This window comes from Pseudophryne corroboree, chromosome 12 (assembly GCF_028390025.1).
Source record: "Pseudophryne corroboree isolate aPseCor3 chromosome 12, aPseCor3.hap2, whole genome shotgun sequence".
Taxonomy (NCBI): domain Eukaryota; kingdom Metazoa; phylum Chordata; class Amphibia; order Anura; family Myobatrachidae; genus Pseudophryne; species Pseudophryne corroboree.
Genome location: NC_086455.1, coordinates 96099968 through 96113697, shown reverse-complemented (window position 1 = coordinate 96113697; position 13730 = coordinate 96099968). Strand labels below are relative to the sequence as shown.

General features: G+C 47.1%; 12 non-coding genes across 12 annotated transcripts; 4 read left to right on the top strand and 8 right to left on the bottom strand.

Moving 5' to 3' along the window:
- Positions 1–9: 9 nt before the first annotated feature.
- LOC134981508 (U1 spliceosomal RNA) lies at positions 10–172 on the bottom strand. The gene has a single exon (XR_010190655.1). It is a non-coding gene; the product is annotated as a U1 spliceosomal RNA (small nuclear RNA).
- Positions 173–324: 152 nt separating this feature from the next.
- Positions 325–488, bottom strand: LOC134981869 (U1 spliceosomal RNA). Its single transcript, XR_010190773.1, has one exon. It is a non-coding gene; the product is annotated as a U1 spliceosomal RNA (small nuclear RNA).
- A 671-nt stretch (positions 489–1159) lies between these two features.
- LOC134981503 (U1 spliceosomal RNA) lies at positions 1160–1322 on the bottom strand. The gene has a single exon (XR_010190650.1). It is a non-coding gene; the product is annotated as a U1 spliceosomal RNA (small nuclear RNA).
- Positions 1323–1474: 152 nt separating this feature from the next.
- Positions 1475–1638, bottom strand: LOC134981967 (U1 spliceosomal RNA). Its single transcript, XR_010190853.1, has one exon. It is a non-coding gene; the product is annotated as a U1 spliceosomal RNA (small nuclear RNA).
- A 670-nt stretch (positions 1639–2308) lies between these two features.
- On the bottom strand, positions 2309–2471 carry LOC134981518 (U1 spliceosomal RNA). The gene has a single exon (XR_010190661.1). It is a non-coding gene; the product is annotated as a U1 spliceosomal RNA (small nuclear RNA).
- Positions 2472–2624: 153 nt separating this feature from the next.
- LOC134981858 (U1 spliceosomal RNA) lies at positions 2625–2787 on the bottom strand. The gene has a single exon (XR_010190764.1). It is a non-coding gene; the product is annotated as a U1 spliceosomal RNA (small nuclear RNA).
- Positions 2788–3458: 671 nt separating this feature from the next.
- On the bottom strand, positions 3459–3621 carry LOC134981480 (U1 spliceosomal RNA). Its single transcript, XR_010190638.1, has one exon. It is a non-coding gene; the product is annotated as a U1 spliceosomal RNA (small nuclear RNA).
- Positions 3622–3773: 152 nt separating this feature from the next.
- LOC134981912 (U1 spliceosomal RNA) lies at positions 3774–3937 on the bottom strand. The gene has a single exon (XR_010190808.1). It is a non-coding gene; the product is annotated as a U1 spliceosomal RNA (small nuclear RNA).
- A 4663-nt stretch (positions 3938–8600) lies between these two features.
- On the top strand, positions 8601–8764 carry LOC134981948 (U1 spliceosomal RNA). Its single transcript, XR_010190837.1, has one exon. It is a non-coding gene; the product is annotated as a U1 spliceosomal RNA (small nuclear RNA).
- Positions 8765–8916: 152 nt separating this feature from the next.
- On the top strand, positions 8917–9079 carry LOC134981474 (U1 spliceosomal RNA). Its single transcript, XR_010190635.1, has one exon. It is a non-coding gene; the product is annotated as a U1 spliceosomal RNA (small nuclear RNA).
- A 674-nt stretch (positions 9080–9753) lies between these two features.
- LOC134981977 (U1 spliceosomal RNA) lies at positions 9754–9917 on the top strand. The gene has a single exon (XR_010190861.1). It is a non-coding gene; the product is annotated as a U1 spliceosomal RNA (small nuclear RNA).
- Positions 9918–10068: 151 nt separating this feature from the next.
- On the top strand, positions 10069–10231 carry LOC134981529 (U1 spliceosomal RNA). The gene has a single exon (XR_010190669.1). It is a non-coding gene; the product is annotated as a U1 spliceosomal RNA (small nuclear RNA).
- Positions 10232–13730: the final 3499 nt, after the last annotated feature.

The following is a 13730-nucleotide window of genomic DNA, read 5'->3' as shown; positions in this document are numbered from 1 at the left end:
GACAAAGAGATCTGAATTATACGAGAGCCGACCAGGGGAAACACAAATTATGCAGTCAAGTTTCCCACATTTGGGGAAATCACAGGAGCAGCAGACCCAGAGTGCAATGGGTGAGCCTTGCCATGGGAGAAGCACATTCATGATCATAGTATCTCACCTGGCAGGTAAGTAGGAGTTGGGCTAGAGCTGGGGAGGGTCGCTGCTCGGGCACCCCCCTGTCAAGTGAAGGAGATCCAACTGAGGCAGCACAAAGAAACTCTCGACAGAAGAACAAGGCTAGAGGAAGATCTGAGACAAAGAAATCTGACTTTTACCAGAGCTGACCAGAGGAAAGCACAAACACAGTCCCCCACTACCACAAATAATGCAGTCGAGTTTCCCACATTTGGGGAAATCACAGGGGTCAACATACCCAGAATGCAAGGAATGAACCTCACCCTGGGAGAACAATCTTCATGACCATGGTATCTCCTATGCAAAATAAGTATGATTTGGGATAGGGCTGGGGAGGACCGCTGCTCAGGCACATCTCTGTCAAGTAAAGGAGATTCAACTGAGGCAGCACAAGGGAACTCTCATCTGGGGACAACAACTGCAGGGAGAACACATATTTTCAGATGAACATGGGAGGGCAGAAGGCTGCCTAATACTGAAGCACCCCCAAACAACAAACCAAATGCAACAACTAGTGCAAGCATTCCTGGGGGAAGGCCTGCAGCAGATGGATTTGCATATGGTGATGTCATCCAAGCAGTGGGTCAAAGTTGGCTTCAACCCTCGTCTGCATATGAAAAGAGAAAAGGGGCATGCAGGGCATGGCGGCCTTTTGCGGCGCTTGGATGACCCCTAGTTTGCATTAAACACCTCCACCCTCCTTCGGTGTGGGGCTCATGTTGGCTATGCCCCAGCCCCTGAAGCCTTCAAGCTGATTTCTTGCAGCAGCTGGGCACTGTAACAGCTCCAGAGCTGCTCTGTAAGGCAAGCAAAAGGGTGTGGGCCCTGCAGCACTACCTGTATTTCGCATTGTGCGTTGGAAGGCACAAAGTAAGCAGACGGGAGAAGTCAGGATAGTGCGCAAGGGCATAGAAGGGAGCGGCTCAAGAAAAGAGAAGTGTAAACAGACAGCAAACTAGGCTGGAGAGAGACCTAAGACAAAGAGATCTGAATTATACGAGAGCCGACCAGGGGAAACACAAATTATGCAGTCAAATTTCCCACATTTGGGGAAATCGCAGGAGCAGCAGACCCAGAGTGCAATGGGTGAGCCTTGCCATGGGAGAAGCAACTTCATGATCATAGTATCTCACCTGGCAGGTAAGTAGTAGTTGGGCTAGAGCTGGGGAGGGTCGCTGCTCGGGCACCCCCCTGTCAAGTGAAGGAGATCCAACTGACTCAGCACAAAGAAACTCTCGAAAGAAGAACAAGGCTAGAGGAAGATCTGAGACAAAGAAATCTGACTTTTACCAGAGCTGACCAGAGGAAAGCACAAACACAGTCCCCCACTACCACAAATAATGCAGTCAAGTTTCCCACATTTGGGGAAATCACAGGGGTCAACATACCCAGAATGCAAGGAATGAACCTCACCCTGGGAGAACAATCTTCATGACCACGGTATCTGCTATGCAAAATAAGTATGATTTGGGATAGGGCTGGGGAGGGCCGCTGCTCAGGCCCACTCTGTCAAGTAAAGGAGATTCAACTGAGGCAGCACACAGAAACTCTCATCTGGGGACAACAACTGCAGGGAGAACACATATTTTCAGATAAACATGGGAGGGCAAAAGGCTGCCTAATACTGAAGCACCCCCAAACAACAAACCAAATGCAACAACTAGTACAAGCATTCCTGGGGGAAGGTCTGCAGAAGACGGATTTGCATACGGTGATGTCATCCAAGCAGTGGGCCAAAGTTGGCTGGAACCCTCATCTGCATATGAAAAGAGAAAAGGGGTATGCATAGCATGGCGGCCTTTTGCGGCGCTTGGATGACCCCTAGTTCGCATTAAACACCCCCACCCTCCTTCGGTGTGGGGCTCATGTTGGCCATGCCCCAGCCCCTGAAGCATTCAAGCTGATTTCTTGCAGCAGCTGGGCACTGTAACAGCTCCAGAGCTGCTTTGTAAGGCAAGAAAAAGGGTGTGGGCCCTGCAGCACTACCTGTAGTTCGCATTGTGCGTTGGAAGGCACAAAGTAAGCAGACGGGAGAAGTCAGGATAGTGCGCAAGGACATAGAAGGCAGCAGCTCAAGAAAAGAGAAGTGGAAACAGACAGCAAACTAGGCTTGAGAGAGACCTGAGACAAAGAGATCTGAATTATACGAGAGCCGACCAGGGGAAACACAAATTATGCCGTCAAGTTTCCCATATTTGGGGAAATCGCAGGAGCAGCAGACCCAGAGTGCAATGGGTGAGCCTTGCCATGGGAGAAGCACCTTCATGATCATAGTATCTCACCTGGCAGGTAAGTAGGAGTTGGGCTAGAGCTGGGGAGGGTCGCTGCTCGGGCACCCCCCTGTCAAGTGAAGGAGATCCAACTGAGGCAGCACAAGGGAACTCTCGAAAGAAGAACAAGGCTAGAGGAAGATCTGAGACAAAGAAATCTGACTTTTACCAGAGCTGACCAGAGGGAAGCACAAACACAGTCCCCCACTACCACAAATAATGCAGTTGAGTTTCCCACATTTGGGGAAATCACAGGGGTCAGCATTCCCAGAATGCAATGAATGAACCTCACCCTGGGAGAACAATCTTCATGACCATGGTATCTCCTATGCAAAATAAGTATGATTTGGGATAGGGCTGGGGAGGGCCGCTGCTCAGGCACATCTCTGTCAAGTAAAGGAGATTCAACTGAGGCAGCACAAGGGAACTCTCATCTGGGGACATCAACTGCAGGGAGAACACATATTTTCAGATGAACATGGGAGGGGAGAAGGCTGCCTAATACTGAAGCACCGCCAAACAACAAACCAAATGCAACAACTAGTGCAAGCATTCCTGGGGGAAGGCCTGCAGCAGATGGATTTGCATATGGTGATGTCATCCAAGCAGTGGGTCAAAGTTGGCTTCAACCCTCGTCTGCATATGAAAAGAGAAAAGGGGCGTGCAGGGCATGGCGGCCTTTTGCGGCGCTTGGATGACCCCTAGTTTGCATTAAACACCTCCACCCTCCTTCGGTGTGGGGCTCATGTTGGCTATGCCCCAGCCCCTGAAGCCTTCAAGCTGATTTCTTGCAGCAGCTGGGCACTGTAACAGCTCTAGAGCTGCTCTGTAAGGCAAGCAAAAGGGTGTGGGCCCTGCAGCACTACCTGTATTTCGCATTGTGCGTTGGAAGGCACAAAGTAAGCAGACGGGAGAAGTCAGGATAGTGCGCAAGGGCATAGAAGGGAGCGGCTCAAGAAAAGAGAAGTGTAAACAGACAGCAAACTAGGCTGGAGAGAGACCTAAGACAAAGAGATCTGAATTATACGAGAGCCGACCAGGGGAAACACAAATTATGCAGTCAAGTTTCCCACAATTGGGGAAATCGCAGGAGCAGCAGACCCAGAGTGCAATGGGTGAGCCTTGCCATGGGAGAAGCACCTTCATGATCATAGTATCTCACCTGGCAGGTAAGTAGGAGTTGGGCAAGAGCTGGGGAGGGTCGCTGCTCGGGCACCCCCCTGTCAAGTGAAGGAGATCCAACTGAGGCAGCACAAGGGAACTCACGAAAGAAGAACAAGGCTAGAGGAAGATCTGAGACAAAGAAATCTGACTTTTACCAGAGCTGACCAGAGGAAAGCACAAACACAGTACCCCACTACCACAAATAATGAAGTCGAGTTTCCCACATTTGGGGAAATCACAGGGGTCAGCATATCCAGAATGCAATGAATGAACCTCACCCTGGGAGAACAATCTTCATGACCATGGTATCTCCTATGCAAAATAAGTATGATTTGGGATAGGACTGGGGAGGGCCGCTGCTCAGGCACATCTCTGTCAAGTAAAGGAGATTCAACTGAGGCAGCACAAGGGAACTCTCATCTGGGGACAACAACTGCAGGGAGAACACATATTTTCAGATGAACATGGGAGGGCAGAAGGCTGCCTAATACTGAAGCAACCACAAACAACAAACCAAATGCAACAACTAGTGCAAGCATTCCTGGGGGAAGGCCTGCAGCAGATGGATTTGCATATGGTGATGTCATCCAAGCAGTGGGCCAAAGTTGGCTGGAACCCTCATCTATATATGAAAAGAGAAAAGGGGCATGCAGGGCATGGCGGCCTTTTGCGGCGCTTGGATAACCCCAAGTTCGCATTAAACACCCCCACCCTCCTTCGGTGTGGGGCTCATGTTGCATTCAAGCTGATTTCATTCAAGCTGATTTCTTGCAGCAGCTGGGCACTGTAACAGCTTCAGAGCTGCTCTACAAGACAAGTAAAAGGGTGTGGGCCCTGCAGCACCACCTGTAGTTTGCATACACACATATATAGGACATCATCTCTTATATGCCCCAAGGTCAATAAAATAATATCCTTATCTAGGCTATCCATCCCCTCAGATAAGGTATTCGTCCATGCCGCTACAGCACTACACACCCAGGCCGACGCAATTGCTGGTCTGAGTAAGGTACCTGAATGTGTATAAATGGACTTTAGGATAATCTCCTGTTTGCGGTCAGCACACTCTTTGAGGGTAGCCGTATCCTGGGACGGGAGGGCTACCTTCTTGGATAAGCGTGTTAATGCTTTGTCCACCCTAGGGGAGGATTCCCATCGTAACCTATCCGTTGATGGGAAAGGATACGCCATAAGAATCCTTTTGGAAATCTGCAGTCTTTTATCTGGAGATTCCCAAGCTTTTTCACATAACTCGTTCAGCTCGTGTGAGGGGGGAAAGGTTACCTCAGGCTTCTTTCCCTTGTACATTTGTACCCTCTTCTCAGGGACAGGGGGTTCCACTGTGATGTGCAAAACATCTTTTATTGCCATAATCATAAATCGAATGGATTTTGCCAATTTTGGCTGTAACTTTGCATCATCGTAATCGACACTGGAGTCAGAATCTGTGTCGGTATCTGTGTCAACAATCTGGGATAGTGGGCGCTTATGAGACCCTGACAGTCCCTGCAACATAGGATCAGGCATGGGTTGAGACCCTGACTGTCCCAAAGCTTCTGCCTTGTCTAATCTTTTGTACAATGAGTTTACACTAGCATTTAAAACATTCCACATATCCATCCAATCAGCTGTCGGCGGAGACACCACATTCATTTGCTCCCGCTCCACTCTAATATAGCCTTCTTCCTCAGACATGCCGACACACGTGTACCGACACACCACACACACAGGGAATGCTTTTTCTGAAGACATTTTCCCCACAAGGCCCTTTGGAGAGACAGAGAGAGAGAGTATTCCAGCACACACCCCAGCGCTATATAACCCAGGAATAACACAGTAACTTAATGTTTGCCCAGTAGTGCTGCTGTATGTAATTTGCGAATTATGTGCCCCCCCCCTCTTTTCAACCCTCTTGTCTAACGTGGTATAAGCAGGGTAGAGTCCGGGGAGCTTTCTCTCAGCGGTGCTGTGGAGAAAAAATGGCGCTGGTGAGTGCTGAGGGAGAAGCCCCGCCCCCTCGGTGGCGGGCTTCTGTCCCGCTTAAACTGTAAAATTGGTGGGGGCTCATACATATATACAGTGCCCAGCTGTATATATGTTATATTTTTGCGAAAAAGAGGTTTATATTGCTGCCCAGGGCGCCCCCCCTGCGCCCTGCACCCTTACAGTGACCGGAGTATGTGAGGTATATGGGAGCAATGGCGCACAGCTGCAGTGCTGTGCGTTACCTCAGTGAAGATCATGAAGTTTTCTGCCGCCTCTGAAGTCTTCTTTTCTTCTCATACTCACCCGGCTTCTATCTTCCGGTTCTGCGAGGGGGACAGCGGCGCGGCTCTGGGACGGACGGCGAGGGTGAGATCCTGCGTACCAATCCCTCTGGAGCTAATGGTTTCCAGTAGCTTAAGCAGCAGGACCCTACAACTCAGAGAGTAGGGCTGCTTCTCTCCCCTCAGTCCCTCGATGCAGGGAGTCTGTTGCCAGCAGTGCTCCCTGAAAATTAAAAACCTAACAAAATACTTTCTGTCAGAAAGCTCAGGAGAGCTCCTGAAAAGCACCCAGTCTCCACTGGGCACAGTATCAAACTGAGGTCTGGAGGAGGGGCATAGAGGGAGGAGCCAGTGCACACCCAGAACTAAAGTCTTTCTTAAAGTGCCCATGTCTCCTGCAGAGCCCGTCTATCCACATGGTCCTTACGGAGTCCCCAGCATCCTCTAGGACATTAGAGAAAATAGGATTTTAATACCTACCAGTAAATCCTTTTCTCTTAGTCCGTAGAGGATGCTGGGCACCCGTCCCAGTGCGTACTGTGTCTGCAGTTATTAAATGGCCCTTAACTCCAGAACATTTATGTGGAGACAACTTTCCCGACTTGACCATCTTCCTTGGACGTTTTCCCCCTGTGTGACTGCTCCCCAGCCTCGGAGGGTTGCATCCGTGGTCCCTAGGATCCAGTCCTGGATCCCGAACCATCTCCCCTCTAGGTGGTGAGAACTGTGCAGCCACCAATGGAGTGAGATTCTGGTCTTGGAAGACAGGATTATCCTCCGGTGCATGTGTAGGTGGGATCCAGACCACTTGTCCAACAGGTCCCACTGGAACACTCTGGCATGGAACCTGCCAAACTGAATGGCCTCGTAGGCCACAACCATCTTCCCCAGCAACCGAATGCATTGATGGATTAACACTTTGGTTGGTTTCAGAATTTGTTTGACCAGACTCTGGATCTCCAGAGCCTTTCCACTAGAAGAAAACCTCTTCTGTGTCCAGTATCACTCCCAAAAACAACAACCGCGTCATTGGGACCAACTGCGATTTTGGCAAGTTTAGGAGCCAACCATGTTGTTGAAGAACTGTCAGGGAGAGTAGATGTTTTGCACCAACTCGTCCCTGGATCTCGCCTTTATCAGGAGATCATCCAAGTACGGGATAATTGTGACTCCTTGCTTGCGAAGGAGAACCATAATTTCCGCCATCACCCTGGTGAAAATCCTCGGAGCCGTGGACAGACCAAACGGCAACGTCTGAAATTGGTAATGACAATCCTGAATTGCAAACCTCAGGTAGCTTGATGCAGTGGCTAAATGGGAACATGTAAGTAGGCATCCTTTATGTCTACCAAAACCATGAAATCTCCTTTATCCCCCGGACTGGAGATCACTACCCTGAGAGATTCCATCTTGAAATTGAATTTCTTTAGGTAGAAATTAAGGGATTTCAGATTTAAGATTGGTCTGACTGAGCCGTCCGGCTTCGGGACCACGAAGAGGCTTGAATAAAAACCTTCTCCCTGCTGACTAAGGCTGATTTGAACAATCGGTGAGGGGGAACGTCTTGAAACCCCAGTTTGTACCCTTGGGACACTATTTGTAAAACCCACGAGTCCAGGTCCGAATGAATCCAGAACTGACTGAAGAGTTTTAGACGTGCCCCCCACTGGTGCGGGCTCCTGCAAGAGAGCCCCAGCGTCATGCAGTGGATTTGGCAGAAGCAGAGGACGATCTCTGCTCCTGCGATCTTGAAGAGGCTACAGACCTCTTCCCTCTTTTCCTTCCTCTACCTGCAAAGAAAGGGTAATCTTAACTTCTTGCATATCTATTGGGCCGAAATGACTGCGTCAGATAATGATGCGTTTTCATCCGTTGAGAGGGAACATAGGGCAAGAAGTCTGCCTTACCTGCGGGAGCTGCCGAGATCAAATTAACTAGGCCGTCGCCAAACAAGGCTTCACCTTCATAGGGAAGAGACTCCCTTTCTTCTTGGAGTCAGCATCAGCATTCCCTTGGTGAATCCACAATGCCCTCCTATCCGAGACTGCCATGAAATTGGTCCGTGAGCACTTGTGCCCGGTGTAGGATTTTTAAATATGTGTAGTTTACTGTATGCAAGGGTTTAAAACCTTTTAGGAACTGAGATCTTAGGTGTATTACATGTAGTTTAAAAAAAAACAAAAAAGGTTTATTTTATGGCAGTAGTTTCTAAACTGGAGTTCTTGCACTGGTAGCATAGTTTGGTGGTCAAGGACCAATTAAAATTATTTTTACTTTATTAAATTGGCAAAACCATTCCCTCACAACATAACTGAACCTGAGGAGAACATGCTATAAACACAATTGGAGGTGTTTAATGCAAACTAGGGGTCATCTAAGCGCCGCAAAAGGCCGCCATGCCCTGCATGCCCCTTTTCTCTTTTCATATGCAGACGAGGGTTGAAGCCAACTTTGACCCACTGCTTGGATGACATCACCATATGCAAATCCATCTGCTGCAGGCCTTCCCCCAGGAATGCTTGCACTAGTTGTTGCATTTGGTTTGTTGTTTGGCGGTGCTTCAGTATTAGGCAGCCTTCTGCCCTCCCATGTTCATCTGAAAATATGTGTTCTCCCTGCAGTTGTTGTCCCCAGATGAGAGTTCCCTTGTGCTGCCTCAGTTGAATCTCCTTTACTTGACAGAGATGTGCCTGAGCAGCGGCCCTCACCAGCCCTATCCCAAATCATACTTATTTTGCATAGGAGATACCATGGTCATGTAGATTGTTCTCCCAGGGTGAGGTTAATTCATTGCATTCTGGGTATGCTGACCCCTGTGATTTCCCCAAATGTGGGAAACTCGACTTCATTATTTGTGGTAGTGGGGTACTGTGTTTGTGCTTTCCTCTGGTTAGCTCTGGTAAAAGTCAGATTTCTTTGTCTCAGATCTTCCTCTAGCCTTGTTCTTCTTTCGAGAGTTCCCTTGTGCTGCCTCAGTTGAATCTCCTTCACTTGACAGGGGGGTGCCCGAGCAGCGACCCTCCCCAGCTCTAGCCCAACTCCTACTTACCTGCCAGGTAAGATACTGTGATCATGAAGGTGCTTCTCCCAGGGCAAGGCTCACCCATTGCACTTTGGGTGTGCTGCCCCTGCGATTTCCCCAAATGTGGGAAACTTGACTGCATAATCTGTGTTTCCCCTGGTCGGCTCTCGTATAATTCAGATCTCTTTGTCTTAGGTCTCTCTCCAGCCTAGTTTGCTGTCTGTTTCCACTTCTTTTTTCTTGAGCCCCTCCCTTCTATACCCTTGTGCACTATCCTGACTTCTCCTGCCGTCAGCTTACTTTGTGCCTTCCAATGCACAATGCAAACTACAGGTAGTGCTGCAGGGCCCACACCCTTTTACCTGCCTTACAGAGCAGCTCTGGAGCTGTTACAGTGCCCAGCTGCTGCAAGAAATCAGCTTGAATGCTTCAGGGGCTGGGGCATGGCCAACATGAGCCCCACACCGAAGGAGGGTGGGGGTGTTTAATGCGAACTAGGGGTCATCCAAGCGCCGCAAAAGGCCGCCATGCCCTGCATACCCCTTTTCTCTTTTCATATGCAGATGAGGCTTCCAGCCAACTTTGGCCCACTGCTTGGATGACATCACCGTATGCAAATCCGTCTTCTGCAGACCTTCCCCAAGGAATGCTTGTACTAGTTGTTGCATTTGGTTTGTTGTTTGTGGGTGCTTCAGTATTAGGCAGCCTTCTGCCCTCCCATGTTCATCTGAAAATATGTGTTCTCCCTGCAGTTGTTGTCCCCAGATGAGAGTTCCCGTGTGCTGCCTCAGTTGAATCTCCTTTACTTGACAGAGATGTACCTGAGCAGCGGCCCTCCCCAGCCCTATCCCAAATCATACTTATTTTGCATAGCAGATACCATGGTCATGAAGATTGTTCTCCCAGAGTGAGGTTCATTCCTTGCATTCTGGGAATGTTGACCCCTGTGATTTCCCCAAATGTGGGAAACTCGACTGCATTATTTGTGGTAGTGGGGGACTGTGTTTGTGCTTTCCTCTGGTCAGCTCTGGTAAAAGTCAAATTTCTTTGTCTCAGATCTTCCTCTAGCCTTGTTCTTCTTTTGAGAGTTCCTTTGTGCTGCCTCAGTTGGATCTCCTTCACTTGACAGGGGGTGCCCGAGCAGCGACCCTCCCAAGCTCTAGCCCAACTCCTACTTATCTGCCAGGTGAGATACTATGATCATGAAGGTGCTTCTCCCATGGCAAGGCTCACCCATTGCACTCTGGGTCTGCTGCTCCTGCGATTTCCCCAAATGTGTGAAACTTGACTGCATAATTTGTGTTTACCCTGGTCGGCTCTCGTATAATTCAGATCTCTTTGTCTCAGGTCTCTCTCCAGCCTAGTTTGCTGTCTGTTTACACTATTCTTTTCTTGAGCCGCTCCCTTCTATGCCCTTGCACACTATCCTGACTTCTCCCGTCTGCTTACTTTGTGCCTTCCAACGCACAATGCGAACTACAGGTAGTGCTGCAGGGCCCACACCCTTTTGCTTGCCTTACAGAGCAGCTCTGGAGATGTTACAGTGCCCAGCTGCTGCAAGAAATCAGCTTGAAGGCTTCAGGGTCTGGGGCATAGCCAACATGAGCCCCACACCGAAGGAGGGTGGAGGTGTTTAATGCAAACTAGGGGTCATTCAAGCGCCGCAAAAGGCCGCCATGCCCTGCACGCCCCTTTTCTCTTTTCATATGCAGACGAGGGTTGAAGCCAACTTTGACCCACTGCTTGGATGACATCACCATATGCAAATCCGTCTGCTGCAGGCCTTCCCCCAGGAATGCTTGCACTAGTTGTTGCATTTGGTTTGTTGTTTGGCGGTGCTTCAGTATTAGGCAGCCTTCTGCCCTCCCATGTTCATCTGAAAATATGTGTTCTCCCTGCAGTTGTTGTCCCCAGATGAGAGTTCCCTTGTGCTGCCTCAGTTGAATCTCCTTTACTTGACAGAGATGTGCCTGAGCAGTGGCCCTCCCCAGCCCTATCCCAAATCATACTTATTTTGCATAGGAGATACCATAGTCATGAAGATTGATGAAGCACTAACAGGAGGATTTAAAATTTTAATTCTAGTGTCCTTCGTTTGGGAGAAAAATGCAAAGGTACAATACAGCTTTTCCTTGCCGATATCTCTCTTTTGCAAAGAGCTAGGCATTGGAAACTTCAGGGCTATAACGTGTAGATGAAGCACTAACAGGAGGCTTTACAATTTTCATTCTAGTGTCCTTCGTTTGGGAGAAAAATGCAAAGGTTCAATACAGCTTTTCCTTGCCAATATCTCTCTTTTGCAAAGAGCTAGGCATTGGAAAATTCAGGGCTATACCTTGTAGATGAAGCACTAACAGGAGGCTTTAAAATTTTAATTCTAGTGTCCTTCGTTTGGGAGAAAAATGCAAAGGTTCAATACAGCTTTTCCTTGCCGATATCTCCCTTTTGCAAAGAGATACTCATTGGAAAATTCAGGGCTATAACGTGTAGATGAAGCACTAACAGGAGGCTTTAAAATTTCCATTCTAGTGTCCTTCGTTTGGGAGAAAAATGCAAAGGTACAATACAGCTATTCCTTGCCGATATCTCTCTTTTGCAAAGAGATAGGCATTGGAAAATTCAGGGCTATAACGTGTAGATGAAGCACTAACAGGAGGCTTTAAAATATTTATTCCAGTGTCCTTCGTTTGGGAGAAAAATGCAAAGGTTCAATACAGCTTTTCCTTGCCAATATCTCTCTTTTGCAAAGAGATAGGCATTGGAAAATTCAGGGCTATACCGTGTAGATGAAGCACTCACAGGAGGCTTTAAAATTTTAATTCTAGTGTCCTTCGTTTGGGAGAAAAATGCAAAGGTACAATACAGCTTTTCTTTGCCGATATCTCTCTTTTGCAAAGAGATAGGCATTGGAAAATTCAGGGCTATACCGTGTAGATGAAGCACTAACAGGAGGCTTTAAAATTTTTATTCTAGTGTCCTTCGTTTGGGAGAAAAATGCAAAGGTTCAATACAGCTTTTCCTTGCCAATATCTCTCTTTTGCAAAGAGCTAGGCATTGGAAAATTCAGGGCTATACCGTGTAGATGAAGCACTAACAGGAGGCTTTAAAAATTTTATTCTAGTGTCCTTCGTTTGGGAGAAAAATGCAAAGGTACAATGCAGCTTTTCCTTGCCGATATCTCTCTTTTTCAAAGAGATAGGCATTGGAAAATTCAGGGCTATAACGTGTAGATGAAGCACTAACAGGAGGCTTTAAAATTTTTATTCTAGTGTCCTTCGTTTGGGAGAAAAATGCAAAGGTTCAATACAGCTTTTCCTTGCCAATATCTCTCTTTTGCAAAGAGATAGGCATTGGAAAATTCAGGGCTATACCATGTAGATGAAGCACTAACAGGAGGCTTTAAAATTTTCATTCTAGTGTCCTTCGTTTTGGAGAAAAATGCAAAGGTACAATACAGCTTTTCCTTGCCGATATCTCTCTTTTGCAAAGAGATAGGCATTGGAAAATTCAGGGCTATAACTTGTAGATGAAGCACTAACAGGAGGCTTTAAAATTTTCATTCTAGTGTCCTTCGTTTGGGAGAAAAATGCAAAGGTACAATATAGCTTTTCCTTGCCGATATCTCTCTTTTGCAAAGAGATAGGCATTGGAAAATTCAGGGCTATAACGTGTAGACGAAGCACTAACAGGAGGCTTTAAAATTTTCATTCTAGTGTCCTTCGTTTGGGAGAAAAATGCAAAGGTACAATGCAGCTTTTCCTTGCCGATATCTCTCTTTTGCAAAGAGATAGGCATTGGAAAATTCAGGGCTATAACGTGTAGATGAAGCACTAACAGGAGGCGTTAAAATTTTTATTCTAGTGTCCTTCGTTTGGGAGAAAAATGCAAAGGTTCAATACAGCTTTTCCTTGCCAATATCTCTCTTTTGCAAAGAGATAGGCATTGGAAAATTCAGGGCTATACCGTGTAGATGAAGCACTAACAGGAGGCTTTAAAATTTTTATTCTAGTGTCCTTCATTTGGGAGAAAAATGCAAAGGTTCAATACAGCTTTTCCTTGCCAATATCTCTCTTTTGCAAAGAGCTAGGCATTGGAAAATTCAGGGCTATACTGTGTAGATGAAGCACTAACAGGAGGCTTTAAAATTTTCATTCAAGTGTCCTTCGTTTGGGAGAAAAATGCAAAGGTACAATACAGCTTTTCCTTGCCGATATCTCTCTTTTGCAAAGAGATAGGCATTGGAAAATTCAGGGCTATAACGTGTAGATGAAGCACTAACAGGAGGCTTTAAAATTTTCATTCTAGTGTCCTTCTTTTGGGAGAAAAATGCAAATGTACAATGCAGCTTTTCCTTGCCGATATCTCTCTTTTGCAAAGAGATAGGCATTGGAAAATTCAGGGCTATAACGTGTAAATGAAGCACTAACAGGAGGCTTTAAAATTTTCATTCTAGTGTCCTTCATTTGGGAGAAAAATGCAAAGGTACAATACAGCTTTTCCTTGCCAATATCTCTCTTTTGCAAAGAGCTAGGCATTGGAAAATTCAGGGCTATAACGTGTAAATGAAGCACTAACAGGAGGCTTTACAATTTTCATTCTAGTGTCCTTCGTTTGGGAGAAAAATGCAAAGGTTCAATACAGCTTTTCCTTGCCAATATCTCTCTTTTGCAAAGAGCTAGGCATTGGAAAATTCAGGGCTATACCTTGTAGATGAAGCACTAACAGGAGGCTTTAAAATTTTAATTCTAGTGTCCTTCGTTTGGGAGAAAAATGCAAAGGTTCAATACAGCTTTTCCTTGCCGATATCTCCCTTTTGCAAAGAGATACTCATTG